The following is a 15562-nucleotide window of genomic DNA, read 5'->3' as shown; positions in this document are numbered from 1 at the left end:
GATACTCACCCAACATTATAGGGAGACTTAGTGTTTTAAGATAGGTCTGGCCTTCCTACTTCATTACAGAATAGGTCCCAAGGATCACTTTGGGATGGTCCTCAGAATTTATCGTGCCCTGCCTGATCCATATCCTCTCACTAATGAGGTAGATTGCATTAAAAGCTTCGTCTTGTTCAATCTATTTTATGCAGCCTGCCATGCCTACGAGGGTTCTTTTTTCTTATAAATTCTAATGACATTATCTGTAGATTATCAACACAAAACTTGAGAGTGGTGATAACTAACAAAAGACCCATACAAGATGACATAAAAACGTTGGTGGATTGTTTATTGTATGTTCCACACAATGCCACAGACCATGACCTTCTAGAACATCTGGGTAATGTGCCAAGCAGCACCAGGGAAACTCTATACCCAGTCCTTGCCTCAGTAACACAGAGCCCAATGTTATCAGTTGCATTTTATTACTAGCCTGTAAAGAATTTAAGGGTGCTATAATTGAAAATGAACTGAAAATTTATTAAGAAAGGCCAGCATGACACATGACGCAGGTGAACGGAAAGAAGGGAACTACCATTTCTTGAGCCTCTATTTTATGCCAAAAGGGATGTTTACATCTTTTTAATCCCCAAACAACCCCGTGGAATTGATATTGTTTGTATTTTCATGTTACAGATGAGTAAACAAGGCTTGGAGGAGTTGATGTTGTAAGTGGTGAGCTGGAATTTGAATCCAGATCTGTCCCATTCCAGTGCTCTTTCTCCTGAGCTGTTCTTCCTACCTGCAAGTTGTTATTCCAACAAAATTTCAAACTATATTCTAAATGAGCTCTGTGATAAGGGGGTATGTGCAGCCTGCTACGTGGCTTCCCTACCTGATCATTCTTCAGAGCATCAGACCCAACTATTTCAGTAAGGTCATCAATGTTAGAGTCACACTTAACACTAAATGGATTTGGTTACCGCCTGTCCTTGCCACCTGATGCTGCCAGGGAAAATGGAAGAACAGCTGCTGGAAAGATTTGCTAATTCCTGTGAATAGTTTGTGACATTATCTAAACTTTAGATTCCAAAGGGATTTGTTGATTCTACAGTTTTTAAAAAAATACATCAAGATATACATGGAAATAAGATAATGAGGTTTTTAGAAAATTATTTTGTTGGCATTATGTAGACTTCTCAAATAATTCATATGAAAGTTAATCCCAAGTTATGAATACTTGCATGACAGTCCACAGCATTAAGAGATGGCATTCTATTTGAAAGGCCATGTGTACAGTTGAGCAACTTGATATCAAGTGATCGTATTAGGGAGATTACATTGTAGACCTTGTGATACTAAAAGCTTTTTAAAAAAAATACCATGAGCTGCTTAAAAGTAACAAGTGACTGTCTGTGATATATTTATTGCAACTTTAATAACATGGAAAATTATGTTTAAAAAATTTATTCATTGCTTATCACTCTTTGTGACTTTAAGATCTGTCAACAAAACACTTGAGTAGAAATCACATAACTTAATGTACAAAACAGAAAGCAGTACTAATTAAAGTGTAATAAGCCCCTTAATGGCAGGGGCAACTTATACACATCATGTTCTAAAATGAAATTATTGATTTTTCTAATCTGTCATAATATGTTCCAGATGTATGAAGGGTGGGGGTGTGGAGGGATAGTAGACAGAGGGAGTTATTTCTCATTTTGTTTTATAACTGGAGAAACTGAAATAGAGAAGTGATCTGTTGCAGTCATAGTGTTCTTGGATGCACAACACAGTTTCAGCTGCATTGCACTTTTTCTCGAGCAGAATATTCATACTTTACAGCTTCCGTTTAAGGAAATGGTGCCTTCTTCTTTGTTTCCAATATACTCTAATCTGAAAGCTGCAACAGCAATGCAGCCCTCTCCTCTTGCTCACTGACCTTCTTTTATGCTGGCCTTTGGTTCAGAATGGCACATCATTCCTTGTTTTTGTCTTCAGTAAATGAGACAAGATTCTGAGAAGACAGCCACCTTAATGTTGCTGCCATCAAAGGAACTGGATGCCAGTTAATTGATAAGCTTCTTCCATAGTTACACTCTCCACACTTCTCTCAATGTTAAATCAAACAAATTAGTCAGACCAAGGACACAGAACTCAGACTCTCTGGAAAACAGCCTCTCTCATATACTGTAGTAAATCACTAAGTTGCAATTGTTTTAAACATAAACAAATAAAAGAAACAAAGAAAAGAAAAGCAGCTTACATCCTAAAGGGAAATTAATTTACAATCACATTTTTCTAATTATAGTCCTTTCAGTTCTTTTTTCCCCTTTGAGAAGTCTTCTGTATGAGTCTGCCTTTTGGCTCCACAGTCTGCACAACCCAGAGAAAACCCTCTGATTATAGAAACTTCCATGTGGTGAGATTCTAGGTCCCCCTTTCCCCTACCCACCCCACCTCCTGCACAAATAGTTTCACCATCTGTCTATAACACTGCCTGAAATTTCATCATTAAATATATTCTTTCACATTAAATATATACACACTTATTTTAAAAATAATAATCACGTCACTGAACATTCCCATAAGCCTAACACAACTATTTATATTACTTTAAATTTCTCTGATATTTTCAGTGCTTCTGCAGATCTTTTTAATCATATAAACAATATGTGAGTTTATGTTTAGTCTGGTTGTTCATTTGATGTTGTTTAATATATCCATATATCAATACAAGGTATATATTTATGTTATTTTTGTAAGTAATGTACTCTACTTTGAGGATTTATAAAGAGTAAGGAATTTAAATTGTTTTAAGTTTTGCCTTTATAAATATTTCTGCCTTAAACATTATTTTACACATTGGTTTGTTCTGCCCTTTAAAAATTATTTTCTTAAATAACCTTAAATTTCCCAAAGTAGAAACCTGAGTCAAAGAATGGCAATGTTTTAATATCTCATTTCATATTTCTAATATGGTTAAAACTATTCCACTGAATGATTGTATCAACTGGGAATGCTGCCAACAACTATGAGTACCAGTTTCTTTACACTGTTGGTTGATTACTATCATTATTAAATTTAAAAACATATGTATTTACATTCATAGTTTAGAACTCATAGTTGTTGGTTTTAGATATTTTAATTAGACAAGGTAATGATTTTTCAACTGTTGTTTTATTATAGCCCTTTCATCCGGAAGGCCTAGAGTTTGGGTATTGGTCTTATAGCTCTGCATTATTATTAAAATCATATGCGCATGCACGCGCTTACACACACACACACACACACACACACACACTTGTACTCCATCTTATTTGCTCCCTTTCTCTGGAGAATCTTGACTAATATAGGCGCTATTATCAACTATGTTTCCATGAATGTTCTGTATGACTCCTGATGAGTATGAGGGAGTTACTGGAGTTACTAGGGTAAAAAGTGTGCCTCTTTTCTTCTTTATGAAGTACTGCCAAACTGTTTTTGTGCCCATTTACGTTCCCACCAGCACAGCTGAGTTCCCATTAAGACAGATGCTGATCAACCCATGGTATTGGCTATTTTAAAATTTTTGTTAATCTGATAGATAGGAAATATCTCATTGTATTTGCATTTTCTTAATCACTAATGAAGGTGAGCATGTTTTCATATGTTTATGGGCCATTTGAGTTTCTTCGTTTGTGAAATGTGTTGCGGGAAGTCAGGGACCCCAAACAGAGGGACCGGCTGAAGCCATGGCAGAAGAACATAAATTGTGAAGATTTCATGGACATTTATTAGTTCCCCAAATTAATACTTTTATAATTTCTTACACCTGTCTTTACTGCAATCTCTGAACATAAATTGTGAAGATTCAGGACATTTATCACTTCCCCAATCAATACTCTTGTGATTTCCCATGCCTGTCTTTACTTTAATCTCTTAATCCTGTCATCTTCGTAAGCTGAGGATGTATGTTGCCTCAGGACCCTGAGATGATTGCATTAACTGAACAAATTGTTTGTAGACCATGTGTGTTTGAACAATATGAAATATGGGCACCTTAAGAACAGGATAACAGTGATTTTCAGGGAACAAGGGAGATAACCTTAAAGTCTGGCTGCCTGTGGGCTGGGCAGGACAGAGCCATACTTCTCTTATTACCGAAAACAGGTAAGAGAAATATTGCTGAATTCTTTCCCCAGTAAGGAATATTAATAATTAACAGCCCTGGGAAAAGAATGCATTCCCAGGGGGGGCCTCTAAAATGGCCACCCTGGGAGTGTCTGCCTTATGCAGATGTAGATAGGGATGAAACACGCCCTAGTCTCCTGCAGCGCCCCAAGGCTTGCTAGGATTAGGAAATTCCAGCCTGGCGAATTCTAGTCAGACCATTTCTCTGCTCTTGAACCCTGTTAAGATGTTTATCAATGATAATGCGTGCACAGCGGGACATGGAAGTTCATTAGTGATTCTAGTTTCGCCCTGAACTTGTGATCTCGCCCTGACGTTCTGCCTTGTGATCTTTTGTTGCCCTTGAGGCATGTGATCTCTGTGACCCACACCCTATTCGTACACTCCCTCCCCTTTGAAAATTGCTAATAAAAACTTGGGTTTTATGGCTCGGGGGCATCACGAAACCTGCCTACATGTGATGTCTCTCCCGGACACCCAGCTTTAAAATTTCTCTCTTTTGTACTCTTTCCCTTTATTTCTCAGACTGGCTGACACTTAGGGAAAATAGAAAAGGACTGACGTTGAAATATCGGGGGCTGAATTTTCCCTGATAAAATGTCTGGTCCTATTTTGTCATTTTCCCACTGATTTGTAGCAGCTCTTGCATACTATAGATGTTAGATCTTAGTAACATATGCTACAAATATTTTCTACTAATTTGTAACTTGTCTTTGCACTTTTTATGTTGTCCTTTGATGATGTGAAACATATCTAAAAATCTTAATTTTAATTTAGTTTAAATTTTCAATCTTTCACCTGTTTGTCTTTTTGTACTTTGTTCAAGAAATCCTTCTGTACTCTGTTGCCATGAGGATATTTTCCTATATATCTTTTTAAACACTTTGGTTTTGCCTCTTACTTTAAGGTCTTTGATTCTCCCAAAATTTTATTTTGTTTATAGTGTGAGGTAGAGACTCAATATAATTTTTTCCCATATGGATATCTTTATCCAGTACCATTTATTGAAAAACTCATCATTTTCCTGTCATCTGCAATACCACTTCCATCATATATCTAGTATCTATATATGTCAGTGTCTATTTCTGGGCTTTAATTCTGTTCCATAGATCTATTTGTCTATCCAGCACTAATACTATACTATCTTAAGAACCACAGCTTTATTAGTGTCCTGAAAGCTGGTAGGACAAACTCATTTGTCCTCTTTAAGAGTGTTTTGGCTATTTTTGGTCCTTTGTTATTCCATATACATTTTAGAATATGATGGTCATGTTTGACTTTTTAAACAAAATCTATCAGAGATTTGATTGAGATTGCATTGATTCTGTAGATCAAACTGGGGACAACAGATATCTTTATAATATAGAATCTTCTAGTTCTATTGTTTCTTAAAAGTTTTGTATATTCTGTTAGATTAATACATAGGTATTTTCCATTAAAAATACATGTGGATGGAATGAATATATACACAGAGAGAGAGAGTGAGGGAAATAGAAAGAGAAAAAGAAAAAGAGTGTATGTGTTATTTGCTAACTCTAGCTGCTATATAGAAATGAAATAGAGTTTTATATTGAGTTGGTATCTGACAACTTTTGTTAAATTTACATTCATTTAAAAAATTTATTGGTAGTTCATTTTGAATTTTTTTACATATTAACAGTATTATTTGAAAGCAATGATAGTATTATCCCTCTTTCAATCCTTATTCTCGTTATGTTTTCTTGCTTTTCTTCAGTGACTTGTACATACAGTGTAACGTTAAACAGAAATGGGAATCCTTGTTTTGTTCCTAATCTTAGATAAAATTATTTGAATAACCACAAGGTATAATATTTTCCTTAGTTTTATTTATTTTTAAATTAGACTGAGGAAGCTCCTTCTATTCCTAGTTAACTAGATGTTTTTATTATAAATGAATGTTAAATTTTATCAAACACCTTTTCTGCATTTATTGAGATGATCATATAAATTTTCTCCTTTAATTTGTTAACATGGTGAACGACATTACTAATTTTTTAGTATAAACCAATCCCGAATTATTAGGATAAACCTAATTTGATATATTATCTTATACCCATTGCTGGGTATGTTTTTGGTAATATTTTATTACTGGCATATACTTTGAAGCTTATCCCTTATTCCTTTAAGCATAGTAAACATTTTAACTTCATAGCTGGTATGTGAAATACATATGGACATATTCCTTGTAGCTCTTGCTTTTGCTGTTTATCACTCATGGTGCTTTTGTTCACTCGTATATTTTGCTGTGTTTTTGTTGTGAGTTGTTCATTTTACTTAGAGTTTCATTTCTTTGAAGTCTTTGAAGACTGAGATGATGGTGGGATACTATAGATTAATTTGCATTTGTTTCTGACCAGCCATATGAAGGCACTACAAGTCTGGGGTGCTCTAATTTAAATTCTTAACTTGTGGTTTTTGGTAACACACAGTTTCTGTGAATTTGCGCTACAAATCTGTGTGAGGACCATCTTGTGATTCCAAATTTTCAGCAACTATTTTTACCTCCTGTACTCTTTGCTAAAGGTCAAGGATATTTTCTTTTTAGACCTCAGGGACAAGAAAGGGATGGGTTTATTTCCAGGTCATGCTTACACTGACTGTTTAGAACTTTGATATTTCAGCTCTTTTAAAGTAAGGGATGAGCTAATAAATTGCTACCTTTTGAAAGTCCTTGTCTTTGTTTCCTGCTCTGTGGGCTCTGTAGATTCAGGATAACCAAGGCTCAAATTTACACAAGTTAACAAATACACTCAGAAAGAAAACTGGCTAAAATACTACACTTCTCCAAGATCCCTTCCTCTTTTAGTCCCTGATCTGAGACTTCCTTACTTTCTTGTACAGACAGTCCCCAATTTACAATGGTTTGCTTATAATTTTTTGGCTTTTTTTTTTTTTTTTTTTTTTTAGACGGAGTCTCGCTCTGTCGCCCAGGCTGGAGTGCAGTGGCGCGATCTCGGCTCACTGCAAGCTCCGCCTCCTGGGTTCACGCCATTCTCCTGCCTCAGTCTCCCGCGTAGCTGGGACTACAGGCGCCCGCCACCATGCCCGGCTAATTTTTTTTTGTATTTTTTAGTAGAGACGGGGTTTCACTGTGTTAGCCAGGATGGTCTCGATCTCCTGACCTCGTGATCTGCCCGCCTCGGCCTCCCAAAGTGCTGAGATTACAGGCGTGAGCCACCGCGCCCGGCCAATTTTTTGGCTTTATAGTGGTGCAAAGGTGATGTGCATTCAGTAGAAACCATTTGAGTACCCATACAACCATTCTGTTTTTCATATTCGGTACACGAGTTAATAAATTACATAAAATATTCAACACTTTATTATAAGATAGGCTTTGTCTTAGATGATTTTGCCCAACTGTAGGCTAATGTAGGCGTTTTAGCACCCAACTACCTGTTTAAGGTAGGCTAGGCTAAGCCATGATGTTTAGTAGGTTAGGTGTATTAAATGCATTTTAGACTTACAATATTTTCAACTTTCAATGGGTGTATCAGGGAGTAACCCCATTATAAGAAGCATCTGTAATTCATTGATGCTTTTAAGATTTCTTGAACACATAATCTAGAATTTTTTGTTGTTTTCTTAAAAAAGGACAAACTAGGTGCCTATTCTTCCACATTATGTGAAATTACTATATTAAATGTTTATATCCCCATCCTATAGTCTTGCTGTTATCTTAATTTTGCTATTATTGTTTATAAATATGCTCTTCCAATGCAAATATCCTTGGGAGGGACAACACATTAACTGTGAACTTACTAGTTTGAAATAGTTTTTGAGATGTATTCCTCTGACAACCGTGACTAGAACTCTGAGACAGTGGGAGAATATATATATTTGTGATAAAAATAGGTAAGAAAAGAGAAGTGATTTTGAAGAATGAGATATTATTGAAGAAAAATAGACTGGAATGGTATGTTACCTCTGGGCAATCGATGATTGGGAGACACAGGGAGGCATCAGAATGGATGAGAGATATACTTAAAACCCCCAAAGATAGGAAGGCACTAAAATAAATTTCTCTTGCCTCACAATTTTGCCTAGGTTTAGTTATATAAGCATAACTAGAATAACTTAAAACAGAATTCCTATGAAATTAAAAACTCTAATTCAGAAGGCAAGCCTATCTAAACTCAAGTTTTCTTGAAATATTTTGGTTTATTTCATGCACAACCTTGGTAAAATAAATAGGAAAGCATATACTTAAAAAGAAAAACCTGAATACAGAGATAGTTTTACTTCAAGTTTTTATTCTCCCCACTGCTGCCTGTTTTTGTCTTATTGCAATAGCTAGGACCTTCATTAACACTGTTGAGTACAAGTTGTAAGGGTGGGCCTTCACTCTTGGTTACTGATCTGAGGGGAAAAACATTCAATGTATGATCATTAAGTGTGAGGTTAGCTCTAGGTTTTTGTAAGTACCTTTTATGAAATTGAGGAAGTTCCCTTCTATTCCTAGGTAGCTAAAAGTGTTTTCATAATTGGGTGATGGATTTTGAAAAATGTTATTTCTGCATCTATGGAAATGATCGTATGTTTTTTTTCTTCATTATTCTGTTAATGTGGTTATAGTGATAAATTTGTGGGTGTTAAACCAATCTTACATTTTTGTGACATACCCTTCTTGGTCACTGTATATTATTACTGATATATATTGCTGCAATCAATGCATTAAGTTTTCAAAGATTTTTATGTCTATGTTCATGGATAATATTGGTAGGCAAATTTTTTTCTGGTAATTTATTTGTTAGGTTTTAGTATCAGAGTTATGGTGGCCTCACGAACAAGCAGGAAAGTGTTCCCTCCTTCTGTTTTTTATAAGGGTTTGTGTAAGATTAGTGTTATTTCTTCAGTGAAACCATCTGAATCTAGATTTACACTGTGGAATTTTTTGACAATAAATTTAATTTTAAAAATGGATATAGGACTATTAATGTTTTTGTTTAACCTGTATTGACTTTGGTAAATTGCATTTTTCAAAGAACTTATCCATTTTATTTAAGTTGTCATATTTTTAGTATAAAATTTTAGTAATGGTATCTTATCCTTTTCATGCCTGTAGAATTTATAGTGATAACCTCTCTTTTATTTCTGATACTGGTGATTTATGTTCTATTCTTTTTTTAAAGACACATTTATTCAGCGTCATGATCAGACTATATTACATTTAGCAATCAACAGCATGGGTGCAAAAAAAAATCTACATTAAAACCCTTTGTTGGAATGCTGTACACTTTCTACAGAACAAAAACTAAAATAACCTGTTACACCTTTAGTCACAAATACAGTCCTCAAGTTTTTTGCCCATACACATGAGTATTTATCTAAAACATGTCTTTTTTTTATAGAAGCTAGGCCCTGCCACCACTGTGCTTGGTTGAGTTCACAAATCTGTTGTAATCTGTAGCTTCCATGTCCCTTCTCTGGCTCTCTTCTCCTGCTAAGCTTTGTTTCCTGGTAGTAACTAAAATCTTCTCCCATTGCTGTAACTACTGCTGCTACTGAAATTGACATAGTCACCTTGGTTTTGTGGTTTGGCAAAGTATTGGCCTCCAACACCACAGTGCTTCTGCTTCCAAAGTTCTCCCATTCATGGGTCAAAAATTTGAAGACTAATTGTTGTAATTGCCAAAAGCATTGTAGCTTTCACCACCTTCAAAATTGCTTCCATCACCAAATCCATTATAGCCATCCCCACTGCCACCATATCCACCATGACCACAGTTGCCATCATGACCACTGAAGTTTCCTCCACAATCAAAGTTGTCATTTCCACTGAAACAACCTCCACAACCAACACCAAAGTTTCCAGAACCACTTCAACCTCTTTGGCTGGGTGAAGCACTATCCACCTCTTGTTTTGGCAGGGCTTTCCTAACTTCACAGTTGTGGCCATTCACACGACGGTATTTCTGAATGACAATTTTATCCACGGAGTCATGGTCATCAAAGCTTATAAAGACAAAGCTCCTTTTTTTTTTTTGCCACTGCCTCAATCAGTCATAATTTCAATCACTTCAATTTTTCCATACTGTTCAAAATAATCTCTCAGGTGATGTTCTTCAGTGTCTTCTTTAATGCCAGCAACAAATACCTTTTTCACAGTTAGGTGGGCACCTGGTCTTTGAGAACCTTCTCTTGAGACAGCCCTCTTTGGTTCCACAGCTCTCCCATCCACCTTGTGTGGCCTTGCATTCATGGCTGCATCCACCTCCTCCACAGTGGCATAGGTGACAAACCCAAAGCCCCCTGGAGCGCTTGGTGTTGGGATCTCTCATGACCACACAGCTTGTGAGCATTCCCCATTGCTCAGAATGGCTCCTCAGCCTCTCATCAGTTGTTTCAAAGCTCAGCCTTCCAGTGAAGAGCTGCTCAGGCTCTTTAGGAGACTGATTTAGACATGACGGTGGCGGTGGGAAGAGACTTTAGCAACTCCTCCTTGGTAGCGACCACAGGCAGAAAGAAGTAAGTTAATGAATGTATCCTTATGTTATATTCTTAATCCATTTTAGGATTTATCAATTTTGTTGATAACTCAGCTCACTGCAACCTCCGCTTCCCGGGTTCAAGCGACTCTCCTGTCTCAGCCTCTTGAGTAGCTGGGATTACAGGCACCCACCACCAGCCCAGCTAATTTTTGTATTTTTTAAGTAGAGATGGGGCTTCACCATGTTGGCCAGGCTGGTCTCGAACTCCTGATCTCAAGTGATCCACCCACCTCGGCCTCCCAAAGTGCTAGGATTATAAGTATGAGCCCCCACACCCGGCCAACTTTTAGATTTCTTAATATTCTTTATTGTTTTTCTGTTTTTAAGTCTTTTCCAAAGTTTTGGACTGAATATATATTCTTCCTATCATGCATAAAATATATCAGTATTGTGTTAGTCCGTTCTTGCACTGCTATGAAGAAATACCTGAGACTAGGGGCTGGGCGCAGTGGCTCACGCCTGTAATCCCAGCACTTTAGGAGGCCGAGGCGGGCGGCTCACCAAGGTCAGTAGTTCAAGACTAGCCTGGCCAACATGATGAAACCCCGTCTTTACAAAAATACAAAACTAGCCATGCATGATGGTAGGTGCCTGTAATCCCAGGTACTCAGGAGGCTGAGGTGGAAGGATCACTCGAACCCAGGAGGCGGAGGTTGCAGTGAGCCAAGATCGCGCCATTGCACTCCAGCCTGGGTGACAGTGCAAGACTCCGTCTCGAACAACAGCAACAACAAAAAATGAAATACCTGAGACTAGGTAATTTATAAAGAAAAGAGGTTCAACTGGCTCATGGTTACACAGGCTGTACAGGAAGCATAGCAGCTTCTAGGGAGGCCTCAGGAAATTTACAATTATGGCAGAAGGCAAAGGGGAAACCAGCACTTCACATGGCCATAGCAGGAGGAAGAGTGAGAGGTGGGAGGTGCTACACACTTTTAAACAAGCATATCTTGCAATATCTCACTCTCGCTATGATAACACCAAGGGGGATGGTGTTAAGCTATGAGAAACCACCTCCATGATCCAATCACCTCCCACCAGACCCCACCTCCAACACTAGAAATTACAATTCGACATGAGATTTGGGTAGGGACACAGATCCAAACCATATAAGTAATGTAAGTACCTGAGAAGAGGATCTTACCTCTTGTGTTCAGTTTTATGGAAGTAGGTAGCCTTAGATAAAATTCCCTGGAACCAGAATCTGAGACAGAGATTTGGGTGGATGTGGTTTATTGAGGGACTCCTTGGGAAAAACCTGTAAGTGAAGGAAAGGAGCATGATAGGGAAGGGAAAAGAGCTGCCAAGCAAGGATCTGGTCTTAGGTAAAGTCTAGTCCTGGCCCAAACCACAGAAGGGAGGGATCTGAAATACAAATAACACAGCAGAGTTGTCATCCCTGGTGGCAAGGGCTGGACTTTTATGCCATCATGTCAGTTGGCCACTGTTGTGGGTCATCTATGGAGGGAGCATAACTTCCCTAGTAAGTTGGCTCCTATCAGTTGATGGCAATTCTCTAGAGAAGAGGGCTAGCTGTAAGCTATTACCAGCCACCACTCATAGGACCTTCGGGATAGAAGCTTTAACCAAGTGAACAGGATCTGGACAGGGCACCACAGTATCAACCACAACTCTGATAGTAAACATAGAGTCCTAGGCAAATAAAATAGGATTTGCAGGTGGGGGAAGTGCTTTGAATATTTAATGTAATGCCTTGTAGCCAATACAATATTTTTGATAGTGTTTGAAGAACTATGCCAATAATAATCCTTGTTCAGGGGAATAATACTCTCACAGATGAATAAGACTTGATGTAAGGAAGAAATAGAATACAAAGTTGGTGTATTTGTTAGGGCTGGCTATATTGTTATAAATTTTAGACCCCAAACATGTAATGGCTCTAAAGTTTATTTCTCTCTCAACAGTCCAGGTTGATGTGGGGACTGGAGAAACTAGAGGAAAGGGCCCTCCTTTACACAATCATTCAGGCACCTGAGCTGACAGCAGCTCTGCAATCTTCAAGACATGATTTCCAAGACTCTCATGAGTATTGCCATCCAGCTGACTGGGTGTATTAATTATCTGCTGCTGCATAACAAACTTAGCAGTTTAAAACAACAATTAATATTTATTATCTCATTGTTATTTTGGGTCAGAAAATTGGAAGTGGCTTAGCTGAATGGTTCTGGCTCAAGGTCATTCATGAGTTTGCCATCAGATGTGTTTTGTGGGTACAGTCATAAGAAGGCTTGACTAGGGCTGAAGTATCTGCTTCCAATATGGCTTCCTTAGTCCTGACTATAGGCAGCTGGCTTTGGTTTCCTGACACTCAGGCCTCTTTATAAGGGCTGTTGGAATGTCCTCATGACATAGTAGCTGACCTCCCTCAGGAAAGTAATCTAAGAGAGCAAGATGAAAGCCTAAATGTCCTTTACGGCCTTGACTTGGAAATCACATTCCATCATTTCTGCACTATCTTGTTCGTTACACAGGTCTGCTATATTCAGTAGAGGAGGGAATTATACAGGGACCATGAGCCAAGAATCACTGACAGCCATCTCCGAGGTGGGCTATCATCTTAGAGGAGCACGTGTGGGAGGTTTTTAAGGACAAATCCTATTTGCATTCCATTGGAGTACACTTACTCACATGGCTACATCTAATAGCAGGAGACGCAAGGACATGTTGTATAGTTGGTTAGCCATGTGCCTTTTATTACAGTGGAAGGAGGAGGGAAGTATTTAAATGCACATCTGGCAGCTTCTGCTACAATTGGGAAAATGAAACAGGAAGAAAAAATCTTCAAGACAAGAATAACTAAAATAACAACAAAAGTTGACGTTAGTGAGCAAATTTCTTTATGTACCCAAACCTACATAATGCTTAAATTTTTTTTCTGATTTCATAAAATTGTTCTTGTTTATAGAATCTCATAGGCAAAAGCTCTTAAATTCTGATAGATTATTTTTAAAAATCCAACATCTTAGTCATGCATGGCCTTAACAAATGTTTTCAATTTAAGTAACTGACTTTTTAAAAATAGTGCAAAAAATACTAATGTCCATTAGTGAAATCCAAGACACATATACAACAGGGAAAATATAATTTGTCTACACACTCGCTGCCTGAAAAATTAGTAACCAAGGTGCAAAATATTCTATTCCTTCTTTGAGAATCTCTCCTGCAGAAATGTTTCCTATGCACTGACTTAGGTCAGAGACCAGGTAATTCTCATTGCATTTCCTATTAAAACAGTAAAATCTCAGATAGAATATTAAATATTGAACCAAAAGATTTTTTAATTAGTTTTGCTTAATGAAGAAGAGATAATCTCAGTTGTAACAAGAACCTCAAGTGAAAAATAGTTTTCTTCCTAATTTGTCCCAAACATTCTGTTTTGGCTTTGAGTCATATTCTGCATCAGTGAACTGGAATTCAGAATGTTATTGATTTTTCCTAAACATTTAACAACTCAGAACTAGTCTTGCCCACATTTCCACTGAAGATAGTATATATTCATTCTTTTTAAAGTAAGTTTGCTTGACTACATTTGATTGGAATGATAGAAGTAGCACATTATAAAAAATTCTGTATCCTTTGAATTGCTGCATCCTGCATTGTTATTATAACAATTTAAGAAAGCAATAGCCTTATTTCAGGGTCCATTAGTTCTTTGTAATGGAGAAATGTGTAAATCAGATGGCAAAATTCTTGTCAATGATTATGATCACTCTGTGACATCTTGATTCATGATAAAAAAACAAATATACATTATATATTTTCAATAGAATTTAGTAACATTTACCTCAAAACAAGGAGCAGCTGTGTGGGAGTAGAAGGTACACAAGATATCAAGTTGGGAATCTTGACTCTATCATTTATTAGCTTTATCATATCATTTAATATATGGGCAAGCCATATCATTTCTTACATGGGCAAGTCATCTAGTCTATTTGAGTTCCAGTTTCCTCATATAAAAATAAATACTAATAACCTCTTAAGACTGTGTATAGATTAAAAGAGGGAAAAATGTAAAAGAACTTAGCCAACAATTATATGGCACATAAAGGTTTTGTTTATTGGTCCTTTAATCCTGTTAATCTAAAAATAGAATTTCATACATGGGAAAATTCAGACAGAGAAGTCAAGTAACCTGCTTAAGATCATATATCCAAGAAATTTTCTAGTGCACTTATCACTACACTGTGCTCATATCAAAGTCTCTTGCAGGGGACATATAAACCAATTAATTGCAGAAGGTATGGGACCTTACTGGTTGGTTATACATGTGTAGTGGGAGTTGGGGGTACTACAATGTGGAGTATTTTAGCACCCTGAGGAAAAGCGTAGTCCAAATTGGTTATATATGAGAAATTTGCTCAGTCCTGAAAGAAGGCATATTTCCCAATGTCCACTTTAGATTCAGTCAAAGAAAATGAAAAAGGACAAAACTTTCAGAAGGCAGATCCAGGGGCTACAGAGACCAATAAGCAAAAGGAGCATCTCAAAATCAGAATTAATCAGGTAACATTCCTCAAACACAGGTAGGGGGCCCTCAAAAGTTGTTCCCAACAGGATTTCAGAATTCTATAGACACGTATTTGCTGTGTGTTTTCCATTTTCCCCAAGGAGAATATTACAATTATCCTGTTCCTGTATCAGCCCTTATGTATCAGGTGAGAGGAGGCAGAAAATCTGTCTTTTTTATTTCACAGGTGTAAGTAGGATCTACAGAAGCAGATCATGATTAGAAACTACCATACCTCACCCAGATGTCACAGATTATGACCTTGATGCTATGCTTGCCTAGGACTTTGGGGCTTTCTCCCTAAGGGAATGGGTGGGTATATTTTGCATCTCAGAAATAGAGCAAATCAAACAATTGGTGACCAAAAGGC

The 15562-nt window shown here is 37.2% G+C and overlaps 1 protein-coding gene and 1 pseudogene across 3 annotated transcripts in view; both read right to left on the bottom strand.

The window, feature by feature from the left end:
• Positions 1-15562, bottom strand: part of LOC109025731 (proline-rich protein 36-like) — a 195243-nt gene that overhangs the window by 97116 nt on the left and 82565 nt on the right. The gene's annotated exons all lie outside the window — the stretch shown is intronic.
• Positions 9345-15562, bottom strand: part of LOC129531475 (heterogeneous nuclear ribonucleoprotein A1-like) — an 81848-nt pseudogene continuing 75630 nt past the window's right edge.

Source organism: Gorilla gorilla, chromosome 12, assembly GCF_029281585.2.
Source record: "Gorilla gorilla gorilla isolate KB3781 chromosome 12, NHGRI_mGorGor1-v2.1_pri, whole genome shotgun sequence".
Classification (NCBI taxonomy): domain Eukaryota; kingdom Metazoa; phylum Chordata; class Mammalia; order Primates; family Hominidae; genus Gorilla; species Gorilla gorilla.
This window is presented reverse-complemented; position numbering and strand designations above follow the sequence as displayed.